The 21886-nt window shown below is 44.2% G+C and overlaps 1 long non-coding RNA gene across 1 annotated transcript in view; it reads left to right on the top strand.

Moving 5' to 3' along the window:
• Nucleotides 1-17073, top strand: part of LOC146498744 (uncharacterized) — a 193763-nt gene extending 176690 nt beyond the window's left edge. The window contains exon 2 of the long non-coding RNA XR_014870417.1: nucleotides 16850-17073. This is a non-coding gene — a long non-coding RNA (uncharacterized LOC146498744). The remainder of the gene's footprint in view (nucleotides 1-16849) is intronic.
• Nucleotides 17074-21886: the final 4813 nt, after the last annotated feature.

Raw genomic sequence — 21886 nt, 5'->3', positions numbered from 1 at the left:
ATGTTTCTGGTATTAGCTGCTGTGGATCAAAAGCTGTGGACGGCAGTGGAACGTTTCAGTTTCGTCAGTGTTTCCGTGCAGACAGCCGAGTGTTTAAAACTGCAGGTGAGGTCAGGAGGACCAGGGGAGCACTACAAATGCTGGGAAATCCAGCTGAAGGCAGATGTTTTCCATATTTTAGGTGTTGACGAGGTGAAAAGGGGGCGAGGTCTTTGGAAATACTAGTTCAGACGAGTGTGTGGAAGGAAGCAAAGTCCAAGCAGGAGAGGTGGTGAGTTCAGTGTCAACATAAACAATCAGGAATTTACACGCTTACTTGCTGCATCCACAAACTAGCTCAGCTGTTTGCATTGTTGTGTTTGGCTGCAAAGACTGTGCTGCTCACCACAGCGATGGATGACGAGATCACAGCGTGCTCCGTCTCCTCAAAACAATCCAAAAGTTAAATGTACTTGAACTTTGATTAGATTTACACCAGCTGTACACAAGCTGAGTGCGCTGCGCGTTTAATCAATGTGCACTTAGCGTCTGGAGGCCATTACTGGCTGATTTATGAAGTAGTAGCTCATTCCTCAGACGGCGCGGGAGTTCACCCTCGAGCTGTATCCTTGCCAGTCCTGCTTGAACCTCATGCACGTGGTTTCTGGGGGAAAGTCTAAAGTGTTGTCCAGGTTTCCACTGTGATCATCCAGGAAACCAGACTGATGCTATTCGCTCCACAGTCTGTTTGGTTTGTGCTCTCTTCTTTATGACTTTTGTGCGACATCACGTCCTCGACTCCTCGCTCCTTCACTACTGCATCCACACCCTGTCATTCACGTCCTCCCGCTCACGTTCATTCCTCCACCCGCTGCCTCCTCTCACTGTAGATCACGATGTTGTGTTTGACGCCCACCTGACCTCATCTGTGAGTCACAGCAGCATCACTGAGTCTTGTTTGTGGCGCATCCTTGTGCTAATCCACACTCACAGAAATGATGTCCCACTGTGTCAGAAACACTCTGTGCTCATTCATCAAAGAACCAATTAATAGTAACAATGAAACTATTTCTATCTTCAGCTCAGCAGCTTCAAAGCCACACAGTCTGTGGAGCAGAGCGCTGTCACAGCAGGTGTGTGGGAGTGTTACGGATTCAAATATTGAGGATGGATACAAGAGGAAAAACCCAAAATAACAACACTGGTCCGGCCGGGTTGAGTCAAACGATGATTTAATGAACACACGCGTGGGAGATGGACACCATACAGCAGACAGCATCAGATCTCAAAATGGTGGAGCCTTGATCAAACTCTTATAGCCTCTAGTGGCCCCCACCTAATCATAAAAGCCTAAACATTCACATTCTTTCTCAGACAGCGCCTAAGCTACGACCTTGGCTCCCTGTTTATCTGCTCCTGCTGAGATGGGGCAGTATGCTCTGTTCTCTTCTAACCAGACAAATAAGGCGATGACTTTCTGGAACAGTATTTCTTATAACTCAGCAGTATAATGCATCATAAAACAATATCATTCATTCACAATCAATCAGCAGTCTCATGTAATGCAAATCAGTTTACCAAATGTAATCGTTATCACCTTCTTCTAATTCAGGAGCATAATGCAAACTAAAACTACATAATAATTCACAATCTTTAATTAGGGGTCTAACATGGCATAAAATAATATTATAATCCAACAATTCCCCCTGATGAGCTCTTTAGACATAAAGAGCTCACTTACACCCTGCAATCCAGTGTTGCCGGGTTCATTTCTCCTTACTCCTGAGGCCCTTTGTCCCCCTGTTGGGTGAACCATATGTGAGATGACCTCTGTGTTTGCGCAGTTCAGATGCAAGAAAAACTTTTATTACAACAACAACAGTAGGTACAGATGATACTCCCATCACTCCCCAGTTCTCCCACAGCTTTATTTCGGTGCTACCTTATACCCTTCAAACGTACTCAGACTAGAACCTCTGTCCGAGGAGCTTTTAACCTTTATTTTATGGCTGTAGGCACCAGTGTCTTCCAGTCGGGTGATCCTCTGCTCTTCTTTCTTCAACATCAGGGGTTAGACAACCCTTCAGTCGTTGCACAGATCAGGGGATTATTCTGCCCCGATTTCAAACAATGATCTGTGTATTCTGGGGTCACCGCTGTGTTCCCCAGAGAAAGGAACAGGAACGTGTTCCCCTTTCGCCCAAGAGCCTCTCAAACGTCATTGGTCTGGTGTTCCTGGATTTCCGTCAACCCCTTCATGGTTATTGCTGTGTTTATTGGATCCATCCTTTTGAGGTGACTAGCTGGAGCCCAAAATGCCATGACACTTGAACCCAGTTGATGTTTCCGCAGTCACTGTGTCTGTCTCTGCTGCGAAGGATCCTCGTATATCTGTGACCTCGTCTGGTGTCTGTTCCTTTCTCTGTAAGAGACAGAAAACCAAAACACCTCTCTTCCTAGCTCTAACAATCTAATGTTGCTGTCTACTGATCTTTTGGTGGTTCAGAATTGGTTTAGAACATTCAGAATGTCCCAAGGACTTATCCTAATTTAGTGTATGTGTGTGTAAGCGTGTTTGCATTTAGCCCGCTGCACTCAAGGCATTTCTTACACTTTATCAGTCCGGACTATCGCCGAACGAAGCTTATGACCTTCAAAAGACCAAGTGCCAACTCATTATAAGCACATTTGCAAGATATATATAAAAATGATTAAAACCACTCATTCTAATAAAAGACATCAAAAACAAATCAGCCATTTCTAATTCTAACAAGTGTCAATTCAACAAAGCTAGAAAATTAAAAGAAAAGGTTAGTGACCTCATATCTCAAAAAGTATCAGACTTTCTCCTATCCAGTGTCGTTGCTCCAGTCTTGTTATCCTGTGTTAGGGAATGAAATCAATTTAATTGTCATGTTAGATCTGTTCAACTCCTGGCTCCGCCCAGAGCCTGCGTCTTCACAATTGTCTACAAACAAAACCTGTATTATTATGAACTTCACTTCAACATGAACTTATTGACTACTTTTGACACCTGTAGATAGAAGATTAACATGAAGTTATAACAATCACTGTAATACAAATGTTAATATGTCAATAGCTTCAATAAATGTTCAATGCAATGCTTGTTATATGATTCTGATGTAACAATAATGCTGATGCTAAAATAACAGTAAAACACCCCCTTTTTATCCCTTACTGACCACAGCAGGGGCCTCTATGTTTTGATTCAGCCATCAAGCTCACCTGATTCATCACTGAGCCCCACCGGCACTGGCATCTGACAGGGTGGCGCTGCATATTCTTCCTTTAATGTCACTATTTTCAATCTGTTAATTAGAGTGCTTAAACATGAAGTAGACTACGTCCACAACAAGTCAATACAGCTGTAAATGTGGCCAATTATCAATCTATTACCAATCAATAACAAAAGATAGCTTTTATTTTATGCATGCTTTTAGTCAACCACTCACCCAGAGGATCATCAATCCCAGAAAATTCCTTCTCCTCATTTAATGAGTCTGTCCTCCTTCCATGCCCTGGTAACTGGTCCATCCAGAGCCATATCATCTTGGAATATACATACAACAAGCCAAACCACACCTTGGTCACACCAACCCTTTTCCGCCCTGAAGATGTCCAACGCCATCTTAGTCTGGACTGTCAAAGGTGACTTTAACGCTGACTGTTCCGACAATCCATTTATAACATTTCCTGGTCAGATTAGCCAATCTCTGCACACTGGAATAAACATAATCAACATGATCAACATTTTTCCTGCGTGTTTTTTCACCATCTTATTGATTCCAACGCTCCATCCTTATGTGGTTTGCTACATTATGTTTATCTAGAACTCCACTCTGTCTCTAAATGTTTGAAGAATTTTTCATGTTGGGGGTCAAGTTTTAAGAATTTGACCATACGTGAAATTAATGATGTTATCACCCCCATCGGGGCTTACCTTTCCCACTTCTGATGATATTCCTCCCTATTCTTTGCAAGTACCCCCTTTTGGTGGCGAGAAACTGTTGGTGTGGTCAAGTGGGTGCTGTAAAAACAAAAGCTCAGGACAGAACAGTTATCAGTCATGTGCTTCATACAAAATTAGCATATATTGAATTTCATATTGATCCTCTGAATGTAATGGTACATTTTAATTTGAATTTATCAAAACTAAACAATAATTTTTCTTTATTTTGCTCTTGTTCTTGTGCAGCACCACGTCTCAGCACATGCCCCTGTCGGTTCTATCCTACTTTTCTAAATTATTGACTATTTCAATGGAGAACCTAAATGACGTGGACCAGGGTTTGTCATTACATATCTCTATTTTGAATGTGACAAGTCTATCATTCCCCTGTTATTCATAGACATCAATAGAAGTCTTTTTTTGCTTTTTTGTCTCTATAAAAGTTAATTGACTTTTTACAGTGGCCTGCTATGGTTAATAATAACATGTTCAGTCTTGAGTGAAATCAAAGCTTCTCTCCACTTTAGCATTTTAACATTCCCAACAATATAATGTGATACATTAATCGTAACACAGCTAATAAAACACAATTTTCTTGATGGAAACATCAGTAGCTCAAAATTAGCAACCAAAGGGTTAAGTCTGCAGTTCACACTCATGTGAAGCTACAGCCTCCCCCTTTAGTCTCTGTCCTCCTTCTACTCCTGCAAAAACAAAACAAAGCGAGACAAAACATCCACCCTTCTTTTACAGGCGGGTGAATTGTTTGTGGACATTTACTAATCCTAAAGTCGGTATCGTTTTTGTCTCAGTATCAAGTCAGTTAAAACTTTTAGTCGTCAGTCCATCACAGTCCAGTCACATGCATACATTCACACACATTCATACCAGATATTGCTGATAATGGAGTCTCACGCGCAATCTATTCAAGCCTCCATCACCAGCAAGATGACGTCATCATTTTAAAGGAAAACAGTTCCTTGTTTTTTTTGACTGGATTGACTCGCTGCAATCCTTTTAGGCTCAGGACTTCTCATGTGATCAATGTCCCATATAAGTGAATTTCTCCCCAGCCCATTATAATCATGGAGAAAAATACTTTGCAACTGTTTTCAGTAAGAATGTTTTATAGCGCTTTAAAGTTCAATCTCTCAGGCCTGGATTAAAGAGCTGATTTGTTAAATCAGGAACTCACAAAATACCAAAATATCACCACCGGTGGATTACTCCTCTCAGATGTTCTTATTTCAGTGCACTGTAACAAAAGCAAAAACAAACGTAACCAATAAAATACTCATATTATAACAAATACTGGGGCCCATTGCAAACATGTCCAAGCATAAAACCATCTTTCTCTCTCTTAGAGAAAGAAAACAATCCAAACCTCACTGATAAAATCAACCTAGTGTTAAGCAAAACCCAAAATCAACCAAAACTTCACCAGAAAGTTTTTCTCCGTCCCGGGACAATATTGTGTAAGCATACAGGTACCGTAACTTCTTTTTGCACTGACAAAAAACATGTTGGACTTATTTCAGTCAATAGTGGACACTGGTTGCACACAAATGTTTTGCTTTGGTAGAAACTTAAACAACTGAGTTAAATCAACACAACCTGTTCATATTCAGTAAACCTGTGCATTTTGAGTTCATATTACACGATTAAGACATGTTCAGATGGAGTAAGTTAAGCTCCTGGAATATTTTAATCCTTCACAATTCTGTCATTTTATTTCAACACTATTCAATAACTTTTATCCAAATTCTACTTGGTCCCTTAAATACTACATGTTGTCTTCATATTGCCTACGGTTCAACAAAGTCTAAATTCTGGTTACCATAAAAATTGGATGGGTCTACAACAACTACCATCCTCCTATCTTTATCCTGGTTGCAGGAGGGCTGGGAAATAACTCTAAAGTGATAGGTTACGAGGCAGGGTGCACCCCGAACAGGTCACCAGTCTATCACCTAGAAACAAACAACCATTTACACTTACATTCACGGATAATTTAGAATCATCAATTAACCTTGCTCTAATAGCTGCATGACTTTTCACTGTGGCAGGAAACCAGAATACCCAGAGAGAAACCACTGCAAACTAACCAGACTGTGGACTTGCACCCAGGACCTTCTTACTGTGGAGCAACAGCACTCACCAGCATGCCAACAATGTAGGAAATACAGGGAAGCTATGATTTCCTGTTGAATTTTGTACAGATCTTTAAAGCCTGAGGCAGTTATGTTAAATACACGTGGGATGCTTACGTAAATCCAAGGGCTGGCCCCCTTTTCTTTTTTTTTAATTTTATATATATATTTTTTTTTTTTTTTTTTTTTTTTTCAGTGTGTTCCTCCTTCAATTAAATCTCAATCACAAAAATGTGGCGCTCCGAAATAAAGCTCACACCGTTAATTCATCATTTTCACTCTGTACCACTGCTCCTTATCAGGCTGTGTGAAGCACAGTAAACAATTCAGTCGAGGCCTTGAGCCATAAACAGACATCACTCACAGACATTGTTTTCATAACCAAACTGCTTTAGACCCTGTCCCCTAAATCTACACAAATGCCCTCTGGGTGACATGAAATGCATTTAACCAATTAACAATCAATGGCTTCTTGTTGTTGTAACAGATTCTGTATTTGGACGTTTGTGTGCAGCATTTTGCGTATCAGCATAGCATTTGTTAGTAAAGCATTCTTCATTGCATCAGCGTGTGTGTGTGTATCACTCTTCATTGCACAAACATGTGTATGTGTGTGTGTGTGTGTGGATCACTTCTCAGTGAATTGAATCAGCATTTTGATTTGTGTGCGTGCGTGTGTGTGTGTCATTTCTCAGTCAATCAACAAGTGCATATGTGTTCATATGCGTGTTTCTCTTGCTTCTGAGTCAGTGTATGTAAATGTGTGTGTTTGTGTGTGTGTTTGTGTGTGTGTTTGTGTTCATCACTTTCCTGTTCTGGTGTTCTGGGTAAACCATGGCCTGAAGCCCGTGCTCTGGGGTCCTGCCTCCCCCTTTTCAGTCCGTTTGCGTCCATTGGTGCTGCTGCCCAAAGTTCTGTCCTTACTGGTTCTGGCCCCAATTGAGGCAGTCCTTTTCTCCAGTGTCCTGCATCTTCTCCTTAACTTGACCCTTTTGCTTCTGCAGCTCCTTCAGGGTTTGCTCCTGCTGTTGGAGCTTCTCGTCAGGTTTGACAACCTCCTGCTCCAGCAAGCTCCGGCCTGATTTTAAGTCCTGTATCTGGGACTCTAAGCCTGACTGATAGGTTCGATTAGCAGCCAGCTCCTCCTGAGCCATGCTCAGTTTCTGCTCTGATGTCTTGAGCTCTCACTGAGGGCAGAAACCTCAGTCTTTTCCGTACACGTCAGATTGAAGTTTATTGATGTTTTCCTTGCTTTGCTCCACGGCCTTCTGCAGCTCTGCTGTCCGGCTCTTCTCAGAGGTCAGCTCCTGGCCGAGCCCCGACACCTGTGCCTTCAGCTTATGTTCTTCTGGTGCTTTTGTCCAATCTGAGGTGCCTTCTGACCTCAGTTACTCCTCGTGTCTCTGGCACGCCCTTTTTGCTGCCCGATCATCCGTGTTGGTCCATCACTGTCCTGCACAGTTTTAATGCAGAGTTGTTAAGGTCAGCATTCTTTTGCTCGGCCTCACTTTTCATCCGGGCTTAATAGGCGTCTCGTCACAGCTCTGTCAGCTGAAGCTGTCTGGAAATCTCCCCTGTATAGTGAAACGGGCCTTGGATTTAACGTTCTCCGTCTACGCTGCATGAGATCTTATTCCTGCAGCACTGTTGACCTTCTCAGGTTGTTGTTGTGAGTCCAGCTGCTGTAGCATTTGGTCAGGGTCACATCAAAGATGGTAGAAGGGAGAGCAAAGATGGTAGAGGGGAGAGCAGGAGTCCAGGTCAGCCTCGGCTTTCCGGGCCGACAAAGCAGCCTGTAATCAAGCATAAAGAGAAAAAACAAAAACAAAACAAAAACAGACGAACAGGAAAATGATGTTGTTTTGGCTGTGTTATTCAGAGAGGGGCCAGGCCCTGTGTCAGCCTTCTCCCCCCCTTTTTTTTGTTTTTTCTCACTATATAATCAACTCCTAATCCACCAAGTTGACAGGACAACACAGGTACATGTTAAAATTCTTAAGATCATGTTTAATAACTCAAAAAAGGAATTTTATTTCATTCAGTAATCACTTATATTAATCAATCAGAGGAAAACATGTCACAATTCGACTCTTTTAACCACTAAATTTGTTGTTTCATCACTGGTTGGTCATACCAGTGTCTTTCTTTTTGAAATCAAGTTGTTGTCCTGCAACCCAGAGAGTTTATTTGTTAGTAGTGGATAGACTTCATCATTTAACATCAGGTGTATGTTAAGTTTCGCTGCTTTAACCTTGCTGGAAAATCTTCACGTGTTCATGAATGTAAGCTGTTTCTTCATTGCGTGTGTGTGCGTTTGTGGGTGGGTTATTTTAACTTTTTCTCAAACAAGGCATTTCTCTAATTGTGTGTTTTTAATTTTGTTTCCCAAATTTTGATTTCCCACCTTAAATAACAGCATTCCATGTCTTCAGCCAGGAATTAGAGCTTGCTTGTGAGATTCAGGGACACATGGTGCCAAAAACAATTCAGTGAAAAACTTGCCTGAAAATTTCCAGTGATGGTAACCGATAACTGGAGGAGAAGATGTCCTTTAAGCTTCTTTTTCAGGTAGGGACAAAGTGAGAGGTCAAGCTGTAAAATTTTGAGCCAGAGCTTGGCCTGTGTGTCGTCCCAATTTTGTTAATCTATCCTTTTGCCGCTGTACTCAGGTCTCCTGGTTGAGAGAAATCCACCTGTATTAAGAGACTAAAACATTCATTTACTATTTTTCTTAAAACATCCATTTGGTTCATCTGCCTAGATTTTACTCTCTCTCTCGGTGCATAGTTCACACAGTCAGGCAGTTGCCTTTTATGGGCATGCATATTTCCGGTCACTCACCCCCAGCAGCTGCGAAGCCGTCTCTCCCATATCAAAACTCAGCCAAACATCAAACATTCACCGTAGTCATTCAAAACTTTATTCATAATATTATAATCAGCAAAATCAGCGTTTTAATTACAGGCATGTATCATTGTTTGCAAATCATACTTATAAAACTCAATAACACGCTAAACAGGAAGTCCTCTGTGGGCTTCACAGCAGCCACCTCATTTGCATGTTCACACACTATCTAAAAATAGCTCGCAGCGCTGCAGCGCGCTGTAGTCACACACAGCCTCGTTTCACACTCAACTCTCTCTTATTTTACAAAGACGTCTTATATTTACACTCACTCTCAGGCCTGAAAGTTTTAGCGCCTACACAATTTTGACAAATTTAAGATAACGGGTCCAACCGAAGAAAGTCCAACTTTTTTGTAATCAATTAACCAGTATCAGACTCTAACTGTATCTGGCCTCATCTCTAAAATCCCTAACTCAATTTAAAGTGTCCAAAAAAGCGCAGATACTGTTCAACACGGTAAGTGGTGCAACCGCTAGTTATTCTGGAGTGCCCCAAGTTCCACAGTGACCAACTGGCTATCCCTCAAAGAGGACAAGGCCTAGGCGTCCCCGGCCTTGGCAAGCGTTACCTCTGAGCACTGCGCCTCTTAGTGGCCTCTAACCACCGTTCTCACAAAATTTATAATACTTTTAAACCGCCGTCAACCCTCTAAAACAAGAGTGTGACTGACGCAGATGCAACGTTATGGACAATGGAGCCTCTAACTCTCAACATGGCCAACACAGATGCAATCCTTTAGACCAATGGAGACTCTAACTCACAAACTAACCAATTCCCTATCAAACTACCTGAGCCTCTAACTCAGCATTATTTTCCTTTATCTTGGGACTCTAACTCAGTATTATTTTCCTTTATCTTGAGCCTCTAACTCAGCATTATTTTCCTTTATCTTGGGCCTCTAACTCAGTATTATTTTCCTTTATCTTGAGCCTCTAACTCAGCATTATTTTCCTTTATCTTGGGCCTCTAACCCAGTATTATTACTTATCTTGAGCCTCTAACTCAGTATTATTACTTATAAGCTTATTTCAAGTTTCAAAACTCATGAGATTTTTCATCAAAATCAAAACAGGCCTTCACCAGTAATTTCAGTGAGTAGACTTTTAATTTATACAGTCCAATTTGGCACAGTTTGGATTTACATTCAACAGGTTGTGCCTCACCTTTAAATGTGCCGGCTTGCCCACTCACGTCAGACCACTGGCTCGTGCCTGCCCGTTCAACCACCTCGGACCGTCCAAACCTCCAAAACATCCTCCCCAATACCACAGGACGAGCCCCCAAAACTGTTATGGATTCAAATATTGAGGATGGATACAAGAGGAAAACCCAAAAATAACAACACTGGTCCGGCCGGGTTGAGTCAAACGATGATTTAATGAACACACGCGTGGGAGATGGACACCATACAGCAGACAGCATCAGATCTCAAAATGGTGGAGCCTTGATCAAACTCTTATAGCCTCTAGTGGCCCCCACCTAATCATAAAAGCCTAAACATTTACATTCTTTCTCACACAGCGCCTAAGCTACGACCTTGGCTCCCTGTTTATCTGCTCCTGCTGAGATGGGGCAGTCTGCTCTGTTCTCTTCTAACCAGACAAATAAGGCGATGACTTTCTGCGAACAGTATTTCTTATAACTTTCTTATAACTCAGCAGTATAATGCATCATAAAACAATATCATTCATTCACAATCAATCAGCAGTCTAATGTAATGCAGATCAGTTTACCAAATGTAATAGTTATCACCTTCTTCTAATTCAGGAGAATAATGCAAACTAAAACTACATAATAATTCACAATCTTTAATTAGGGGTCTAACATGGCATAAAATAATATCATAATCCGACAGGAGTCAGCTGATTATACTTGATCTCTTAAGTCCGTCTGACGAATTCTACCTGCGTGGAAATGTTCCCGTTCACCTGTAATTACAGTCCAAATAAAGCAGGTCATGTGACGAAGCACAAAGCCGCTAATCTGCAAACATTAATGCACACTGACATAAATCGAGACAGCAGTCTCTGCCACAGCGTCTGCACCAGGATTATGTAACGAGTGTAACAAAAGACGGACGTGGCTGTGTCATTGCAGCCTTAATCCAACCTCATCTCCTTTAAAAACCATTACAGGCACCAAACAGAGTCGGAGCTGATGTGGGTTTGTTACATAAGGAAAATAGTCCCTCTCTGCAGAGTCGATACATGCAAGTCACTTAATTAAAGGGAAAACCCAGCAGCAGGCAGTGGCAGCACACTTGTTATGTAATGACGTGCACTCACATATATGTGTGTGTTGTTTCCAGTCTTACTGACTCACCTGTAGGTCATGCTGGGATCACTGGTGTCATTTTATTCTTTACACACCATGTTTTCACTGCAGGTCCACGTCCTCCATCCACAGTCGGTCTCTTACTGACAAACGTCCTACTGCTTAGCTCCCTCATAAGAATCTGACCTTTGACCTTTTGTCACAGGGCCTAAAAGCCTGACAGTGCACCTGCCTGCCACCCTGAAAGCGACCGAACACACACACACACACACACAGCTGCAGAGTATCTGTGTCAACAGTCTCTCACTGAGCGGATGAATTTCTGCTCGAAGGACCCTGAAGAATTTTAACTGTCTTGTAAAATATTCCAAGAGGGTCTTCCTTCGGAAAGCCGACACTCACCAATAAACTCGCAGCATTTCACGCTGCCGACTGGAAAAACTTACAGGGGTCTGCATATATGCAGACGTATGCGGGGCACACAGGGCATTATTGCTGCCAGCATGCCCAGTGTGAGGGGTTATATATGCTGCTTAGTGGAGAAAGCATCCCAGGAGCCGCTTACACCTGTGGAGGATGGTGGAGACAGCCCATCATTAAAGCAGTAAATGGAGGAACATCCTCTGGAAGAAAAGGCTCCAGTTGAGCTCCAAACACAATGAAAAACACCGCTGCTTTCCTACCGCTTGGCCCCTGGTTGCAGACATTCAGCGCTCCGATGGAAAACTTCACTCCATTCGCATCAGCAGCTCGTATTTTGGCCGGGCCGGTCCCAGCGTCACATCAAATGCCTTAGCAGACGTCTGCGCTGAGCTTCACAGCCACGGTGCGAGGAATCCAGACGTTACGAAATATCCCGAGAGGGTCGAGGGGATATCTCGTTTAGAGTGTGAGGTTTGTCGGGGCGTCGCATTGGAAACACAAGTGGACGTGTGCTGGAAAAAGGAGGACGTTAACAGTTAGGCCTCTTAAATCTGTGGTGTTCAGAGGATGCAGGCCTGAGATATGATAAGTTCCTCTGCAGTTCCTCAGCCAGTGTTAATGCTGAACATGTGCCATCGTGTATTTTCTATAAAACACAATCAATCACCTGCCTGAGTAAAAGTCACGTAGACTCATCGCTGTATTTGCAGCAGACGTTTTACTGTCTTTGGTTTTTGCTTCACTGGATGTCAGTGAAATGTCTCCCTGAACAGAAAAGCTCCCCAGATGTGGTCTTTCAGGTTATTGTGTCATTATGAATCAAGATTAATGGTCCGAGGTGCTTTTAATGCTTCTGTCACATGAATAATGTGAGGAGAGCGACGGGTGGAAGTGACAGAGCCTCTGTGGTGGAGCTGTAATAATCAGTGCTCTGAACATGTGTCGGCCTCTCACGCCACCTCACGCTGCAAACCTGCTGCCCTTTCACCTTTACCCTCCCTCCACATCTCAGAGGAGTCGTACTACAACCGGGTTAGTGGCGCAGCAGGCGGCCGTGGTGGAGGTGTGGTGGTGTGGACCGTGTCCAGGAATAACACTCGTCCCCTTCCCTGCTCTCTGATCCGTTGCTGATTTTCCAGTTTTCACAAGCAAGCCTGGAAAGTGTGAGTAAGCGTTTCCTGTGGAAAGCTCCGGTGTCGGCGTAGCAATCAGGCTTTGGAGTGACGAGAACGTGTAGAAACGTGGAGACGTGAAGAGAAAAGCTGCGTCAGCACGAGAGGTGACAGAGAAGGGAGGGGTGGAGGTGCAGAGAGGAGCTCATCGTCAGAGGTCAGAGGTCAGAGACGCTGCACAAGGCCTGCTCTATGAAGGAGATATTCACCTGAGAACTACAGAAACACACCAGTAACATGTGAACACAACCAACACGCTTCCAAGATATCAGACACATCTGGATATCAGACACATCTGGATATCAGACACATCTGGATATCAGACACATCTGGAACTGCAGATCCATCATCCTGCTTTCACTCAGACGCTGCTTCGCCATGGCTGCTGAGCTGTGACATGTTTGTGTTTGTATGACAGTGACTCACAGCTCCACAGCAGTGCGCTCTGCAGCTACGTCCACACTAATAAATGTGAAAACGGCGTTTTTGTCTGAAAACGCGTCCACACTAGTGTTTTCAGTCGTTCACAGAGTTGTGCGTCCACATTGAAACGTCTGGAAACGCTTACGTTCCAGTCCTGCGCATGCGTGAAGATTCGACCTGCCTCATTTCTGTCTGCCGCTTATTTACTCTCCAGCTCTTTGAAACGTGGCTTCAGAATGTGGAGGAAAAGCGGCGACCTTTTTAAATGGACTCACAATGAGGTGGAGCTGTTGCTGTGAGTAACACAAAAGTACAAAGTTGCAAAAGCGAGTGAGAATTAAAGAATTTGTAGCACGTACAGACTGATATTCATCTTTAACAGGGCTATCAAACAAAACAGCTGCTGCCCTCTGCTATCTGTGTTTAATTGGTCACATGACTGCATCACATGACCAACACGCATCATCGTTTTAGAAAGGCTCCGGGTTCGCTGACCACGCTGCGACACGAAAACTGCGTTTTCAAATGTTTCTGCTTGGAGAGCGTTTTGAAAACGCTGCGTTTGCCGTGACTGAAAACGCCGTCTGCAGGGTTAGAGCAGCTTTGGTGTCATCAACTAATATCAAAGTGTGAGGAAGTAATAAAAAAGGAATCTACGTGCTGGCATCATGGACACAAACATGTTTTCCTCTGATTCCTCACAGGAAGAATGTCCTGGCTTCAAATCCATCGGAGCCTTTATGTGTGGAGTCGGACTAACTGCAGGTATGAAGCATAGATGCTCCGTCATGTTTCACAGCAGTCTGAACAGGACGAGCAGAAGAAAACAGATGCTGGTGTTTAGTTTCCTAATGAAGTATTTTATAATACTAATGTGTTAAAAAAGAAGAGAAAACTTTGTAGAGTGAAGTTTGGACGTCTGATGTGAGCAGCGAAACTCTTCATCACCGACGGCCTGCAGACTCTCATGTCAGCACTCTGTCTGCTGGACTCAGGGAACCAGAAAAGCATGGACAGCTCATGGCTGTGAGAAAAGCACAAATTGGATGAATGTCACTGAGCTGTGAGCGTTCAGCTTCAGTAGCAGGGGATAAACACACGAGACGAGGACAGAAGCCATCTCATGTGAGCTTTGAAAGCAGGACGGCTGCAGGTTCAAACTGTTCTCCTTTCAGGCGCCAGGCTGATTTGTTCAGGCTCATCTCATCTTTCAATGAACTATTATTAGAGTTTAGAGAGAAGCAGCGATTTAAAGCTGCAGGGGATGTTTGGTTGAGTCTTTGTTTTATTGCTGAAGCCACACAGTGTCTGCAGACACACAGACGCACCTACAGCAAACACAGCGAGGGTTACACAAACATGCACACACTTACAACACAGTTTTATTTATATACACAGTGAAAAACCCAAAGACACCAAAGTGCTCACAATGATACAGAGACTCAGCATCAATTCATTACAGCTCAGGCACAGTCAGAAGGTAGTTATGCTCAATCCAGGAGGTCAGTTCATGAAAGCAAAAACCAGCAATAAACTTTATTACAGGTTTAAAAGGTTTAAACTGAGAACCAGGTTAAATAGGTAAGCTTTCCATCTCGATTGGAAGGATTGGATAAAGTCTGAGGCACGAGTAGAAGCGGCGAGGCTTTTCCAAAGTTTAGGTGCAGCTGAAGCAAAGACACGATCACTTAGCTGCCATTAAACCGACTGTTCACTCAGACTCAGATACTCCAACTACTCTGCTGTTGTTTCCGGGCAGCTTTGCAGCAGTGCAGCTGTAATCATTTAGACTTTATCAAACTTTATCGAGCTTTGGAGGCGGACGTTCCTCACGGACATGCACTCTGCTGTTCCTGCTGCAAAGAGGCCCAAATGTTTGTTCCTGTTTCAAGCTTGGCAGCAACATACTGTGTGCACAGTTACTCATCGACATGTTCTTTGACCCTGATGTTAGAAACATCACTAACTGAATTTTACTCAGCTGTTTCCTGCAGATGACACTCTGGTAATCACACACGTCTGTATGTTTAAAACAAAAAGTCTTTTTTAATCTGCGTGTTTGTTGGCAGATGAATCGTAACGGTGGTGACGCAGCAGTGACAGCTGTGACTGCGTCCATCGCTCACCTGCCACCGTGTCTCTGAACGACGTGCGTTCACTCTCCTGCATTTCTACCACGACTGACCTTTGACATCTGATGTGTCCTTGTTCAGTTCCACACAGGGATAGCAGGGCTTAATAATTTTATTCAGATTTAATTGTTTCATGTCATCTTAATCATCAAGTGTATGAAGTGAGCATATAACACGGGTCCAGCGCGGTGGGGTGGGCCCAGTCTGAGGTCTCCCACACCCACAGGGTCAGGATACGACTCGTGTTGGAACTTCACACATTGGGAGCCAACGAGTTAGGTAACCTGACTTGTCTCTGCCAAAACTGCTTCACCGCTGTTATTACAGAAGAATGGGGTCATCGTATATTTAGCATATTTATGTGGCATTCAGTACATAACAAGCACAAGAATCTCAGCACACAAAGCAGCGACACACACATCGTGCCAAAGTATTTACAACCCAGCAATCAGCCATTACAATCAGCGTGTGCACACTGAGGTGAGAACCGTGTAATTAGCAGCTGTCAGGGAGAGAAACACAATCTGAAAACCAAACAGCAGCTTCAGCACATTCTGTTCTCCACATTTGTTTTTCAGGTGACATAATCAGCTCACACAGACAGAGCTGCCCTCATACAAACATTTATCACTCGTCAGGAGGAAAATCATTTCAGTCCAACTTTAATTCAGTTGTTTATAAAAACCTCTACAGTGTGAACTCTGACATGATCGGGCCCAGCTGCAAACACTATCATTGTGTAATACTGATGAGTAAAATGTTGTTATGATAATGATTTTAACAGACACACTCTCTGATTCACAGTATTGACAATAACAGGGCTGTTGCTGAAACAATGAGTGAAGGCTATCAATAAAAAACTGTAAGTTTAAAGTAACCAATTAAAGTTGTTTCCATCTTTAGCTGATTAATAAAGTGCTTGAAACATCCTGCTGACATGCTTTAAAGAAATGTTCACATACGTGAAGTCGTTGAATCTGTGCATGAAACAGAAATGTGCTCGTGTGTCGCTTCAAAGTGAACGAAACAAACTGTGGATAGAAAAGTGACACACGAGCATTTGCTGTGAGAACATCTTTGTTTAATGGTAAATGGTCTGTATTTGTTTTTGTATTTGTATTTATTTAAAGCGCTTTACTCATCCCTAAGGACCCCAAAGCGCTTTACATATCCATTCATCCACCCATTCACACACTGGTGATGGCAGCTACATTGTAGCTACATTGTAGCTACAGCTACATTGTACAATGTAGCTACATTGTAGCTACATTGTAGCTACACGTTCATCTTGTAATCTGTAAAATGTAGCTACATTGTACAATGTAGCTGTAGCTACAATGCAGCTACATTGTAGCTACAATGTAGCTACAATGCAGCTACATTGTAGCTACATTGTAGCTACATTGTGCTACATTGTAGCTACAATGTAGCTACAACATTGTAGCCACAGCCACCCTGGGGCGCACTGACAGAGGCGAGGCTGCTGGACACTGGCGCCACCGGGCCCTCTGACCACCACCAGTAGGCAACGGGTGAAGTGTCTTGCCCAAGGACACAACGACCGAGACTGTCCGAGCCGGGGCTCGAACCGGCAACCTTCCGATTACAAGACGAACTCCCAACTCTTGAGCCACGATCGCTCATGTGCAACACTGTGTCTGTGTGGCAGAAGGAGCAGGCTCATCAACAATCACGCGTGCAGCTTTCATGCACAGGTAACTGCTCACACAAACACTCCTTCTCTGCTCTTTCGGTGTGTTTTCTCTCTGCGATCCACACACTCGTGGTCGGTGTCCTGCACAGACGGGAGCAGGCGGGCATCGAACAGCAGAGGCCTGCACACAGCTCACGCTGAGCTCATATAAGGAACAAGAAAACTGAAACTTTGCATTTGCTCAGTTTCGACTGGCAGCCATGTGTCTCAGCATTCTTCAAATAACAGTTGTTCAGGTTCGTTACACAACCTCACCTGGTGACCTGGTATGTTGGTATGTGAATATTTGCTTTTAATGGGAGCTGTCCTGTTGAACATGAAGCGTAAACAGACAGGTGTAACGTAGTCTGATCAGGGAGGGCAGCTACTAGTTTCATCCTCAGGTGTTCACAGAGTGACGGGTGTGCTCTTTCTCAGCGTGTGACGCTTGAAGGCTGAACTCACCTGTTTAGTATTGAAGGCAAGTTTATTTGTACAGCACAATTCAACAACAGGTGATTCAAAGTGCTTTACAGAGACATTAGAAACAAAAACAAATAAAAAGCATGATTTAAAATTGATTAAAACAAGCAAACTAACTAACTAATTAACAAACAAACAATCAAAACAGATAAAATCAGTAGTTAAAATGTGAGTTTTGAAATTCAAGCTTAAAAGTGTGGATTTGGTGCTTTATTCAAATGCAGCTGAGAACAGGTGAGTCTTCAACCTGGATTTAAATAAACTGAGTGTTTCAGCTGATCTGAGGCTTTCTGGGAGTTTGTTCCAGATATAAGGAGCATAAAAGCTGAATGCAGCTTCTCCGTGTCTGGTTCTGACTCTGGGAACTGATAAAAGACCAGATCCAGATGACCTGAGGGGTTCATACTGGGTCAGGAGGTCACTGATGTATTTTGGTCCTAAACCATTCAGAGCTTCATAGAGCTTTGAAAGATGTTTCTGATTGGTTCTCCAGCTTCGTCGGCCTTTGGTCAGGACACGTGAAGAATCTGTTCAGCAGCAGCTCTGTGGTCATGACTCAGTTCAGATCTGGGCTGAGGATGAACAGTCAGTGATCTCAGGAAGGACCTGTCATGTGTTATGATACTGAATGGTAACAGTCAGACACGTTGTTGTTGTCCTTCACTGGCTCACAGGTGGCTGCTGCTGTTCCTCACCATGAGGGGACATTTTTAGAAACATAACAGTCTCAGTCGGTGCTGCATCTGCAGTAAGGAAACATTTGCCACAGAACATCTGACCCTCTGAGGCCAAACTGATTGTACCCGACTGCGTGTGATGACTCTGCTGTGTTTGGGCCCGTTTATTCATCCTGGGCAGCAGCAGCTAATGAAGGCAGATCATTCAGCTTCCCCATGAAGTAAAGGAACTCTGCACAGAACAGCAGAAGGTCGGCCGGTCGTCGTGCCGAGGCCTCTCACGCTTCACTGCATCAGCCGCTGAAAAACAAAGACTGAGAGGAAAAGCGTCTGCGAAGGAAACTCTGTTGACTTCATTCGGCAGCTTTATTTGAGGTTGGAAACTCTGTGACGGGGACTCCCTTCAGAAACTACTACCAGATGTCTCCACCATCGCGCTGCGTTTGAAGTGTCCCCGTGCGCTCGCGTGCTCGTGAGCGTGCGTGCGTATAACCCCGGGCGCTGTGATCCAGACACACGTGACCAGACCAAAGCAGTGTGTGAGTGTGGGAGCAGACGTGAGGGCGGAGGCCAGTGTGGAGCTGAAAACAATTAAGCAGCCTTTAATCTACGGTTGTGATCAATAAATGGTTATAATTAAAGCGTTAATCGTCTATATCTGTTTCCAGCATCGCTGCTGGTTTTGCCTCATGTTGTAATTTACAAGATGGATGTTTGCTGGATTTATGTCACTGTTGTGTTTCTCTTGTTGCTTGCTGGGTGGTGTCTGTGGGATTTCTCAGCGTCCACCCTCAGACCGAGACTCGGTGCTCCTGATGGAGGACAGGAAGGATCGGATTGCCTCGCAGAGCGAGTCAGCTGTAGTTCCCTTTAGCAACACGTCAGTGTGCAGCATGAACGTTTTTAAGATGTTTGTTCTTTAGAAGATTCATGTTGATGAGAACTGGAAATAAAACCCTCTCACGCAGGTTTACTGACACACTGCTGGACATGAATGTTCCCAGTATTTTAGTCTACGCCTGTCTATAAAAGGGGGCACTTCGTGTTTGGCAGGACGATCTGGTGTTACATCATCGGTCAGTGCAGATAATGTGGCAGTATTGATCCAGGACCAGCATCATTATGATAGATCAGCTCCTTGTCTGTGGGTAAAAGCCTCAGTGAGCGGCATCGTTAGTTAGTGAGCCAAGCTGCTGTTACCAAGTGTGTTTTAACCCAAACCACAGCATCCTGACACTAACGGGTGGTTTACGGTGACCAAACTTTACCAGCACGTGGACGAAAAAAGAAAGAAAATCCAAAGAGACACAAACCAGAGTGTGTTGCTAACAAGCCTAAGATGTGTGCCAGGCCATCCCTGCGGTCTGTGCAGATACTGGGGCTGTGGACGCTGTGCTGCAGCAGAGTGGGCCTCAACACGCTAACAGGACTTGAATCATGTAAGTAGTTACTAGGGATGGGTATCGTTTAGGTTTTATCCGATACCGGTGCCAAACCGGTACTTTTGAAACGGTGCCGGTGCTTAAACGGTGCTCAAAGAATGGAGAACACAAAATTGGTCCATAAACCTCTCATGTTCAGCTGTTTTTTTGTAAAAAGATAACAATGTTAGCCTTTTCTGCAGCTATGGGGCATATATGGTATCACTCTTGGCTGGAAGCAGCTTAATCAATGGAAAAAACACAAACTTTGTCCAAAAACCTCTCATGTTTAACTGTTTTCCACTTTTTCTTTGGTCATTTTAGCCTTTTTGGCCAGGGTGAAGGGAGTATCTGCCATCAAACAAGAAGACAGCCGCATGTAGCTATGATGATGTTTGCTAGTTCACCTTACATGCATTAATGTAATAACGTGGTTAGCCTACTCAACGTAAATTACACACGAACAACATTAAGCTACTCACGCAGAGAAGAACGGCTGCTGCTGCATCATCATCCTCATCATTTCTGCTACACTGGCAGGGCTAGGGGCCAGGACTCTCCTCTTCGGGTTTTTGGGGGATGTTGCTAACTCCGGGTCCGATAACAGGCACCACACCCGCAGTAGATGTGCTCGGTGTGAGGTCTCGCAGCAAGCTATCAAATACGGCGCATTTCTCGGCTTTTAAAAAACACACTATGCGTCGCCAGGTGTTTCATCGGATTTGAGGTGTTACCTCCTTTGACAGCATCACAGTATCAGCTTAAAGCACTTGTTGCAGCTGCTGAGTTTGCATCTTTTGCTGTGAAGTACAGCCAGACTTTGACCGCTTCACCTTGGGCGTTTTTAATCTGTAGCTCTGCTCTAAAAGAACGTACGTACCTGGACCCGCCTACTATCCTCGGAAACGTAAAAAGATTGGCTGGAATCCAAAGTGTATCAATAAAGAAAATAAAGCACCGAAATGTGCGCTGCTTTTCGGTCTGGTTACTACCGTTTATGCCAGAACCGCTGCCATCATGGCACCGGACACCGGTACCCATCCCTAGTAGTTACAGTGTTCCAGCTTCGTGTGACTGAGGAGAAATGACAGAGAAGAAAGTGGCATCATCAGTGGAGATACGCTCCAGAATTGGGCAGGCCGCGGCAGCATTCGCTTCCCTGCACTGGTGCGTCTGGAAGAAGAACAACATCTCATTGGCGACAAAGATCCGCCTTTACCGAACCCTGATCCTGCCCATTCTACTTTACGGCGCAGAGACGTGGACAATGCTCAAACACGACCTGAGCAAGCTCGAAGTTTTCCAAATGCGTTGCCTTAGATGCACTCTCGGCGTTTCCCTTCGCGACCGTCATTCAAATGACACCATCCTCACCAGCTGCGGCAGCCAACCGACAATCGGCGACCTAATCCAGCGCCGCCGACTCCGTTGGTTTGGCCACATTTGTCGAACGGACCCGAGCCGCTACCCCCATGGGTTTGACACAGAAACGTCCATTTCGTATTTCCCACCAGTGATTCTGCTCTCTAAGGGAATCTCAAGACCCTGAAACAGTTTGTCTGCAGATCCAAACCTGTGACAGTCGACCTGACATCCTGCTCTACAGGTCAGCATATCCCCCATCGGTCACTGAACTCAAGCTTCCAGTTGCTCTTCCTAGACATCACCCACTTTAATGAACATCTGGATGTGAACTTTTAGTGCACATGCATGCTAGCCTTCAGTGCAGTATTCACATCTGCTGCTCATTTGAGGCTGGTGATTTCCAGGCTGCAGTGTCTGTTGAAGGAGCGAAGCACTGGACCATCACAGCATCCAGCTCTGTGTTTATCTCTGACTCTCAACAAAAACCTCCCAGTTCCTGTCTGCTCAGACGCTCCAATCCACAATCTGCTTGGCTCCGTTTGATTTTCCCCTGCTCCTCTTTTACCGCCAAGATGCGATGCCCCATCTGTTTACGGCCTAATGACAGATGTGGTCCTCAGGAGGCAGAGGCAGGGATGCGAGGGAATCAGCTGGGCCAAATTATTTAGCCACAAGCTGGAGAGTGGCCACAGAAGCTCATCTCGTCTTCTCCCTCGGGGTCTGAACACATGCTGACACAGCCTGTTTCATGCTCACCAACGTTATACACTATCTGTTTGCATGACAAAGGATTTCTTTGTCCATGGCGCGACCTAGT

This window comes from Neolamprologus multifasciatus, chromosome 17, assembly GCF_963576455.1.
Source record: "Neolamprologus multifasciatus chromosome 17, fNeoMul1.2, whole genome shotgun sequence".
Taxonomy (NCBI): domain Eukaryota; kingdom Metazoa; phylum Chordata; class Actinopteri; order Cichliformes; family Cichlidae; genus Neolamprologus; species Neolamprologus multifasciatus.
The sequence above is the reverse complement of the archived record's forward strand: the minus strand, read 5'-3'. Positions and strand labels throughout refer to the sequence as shown.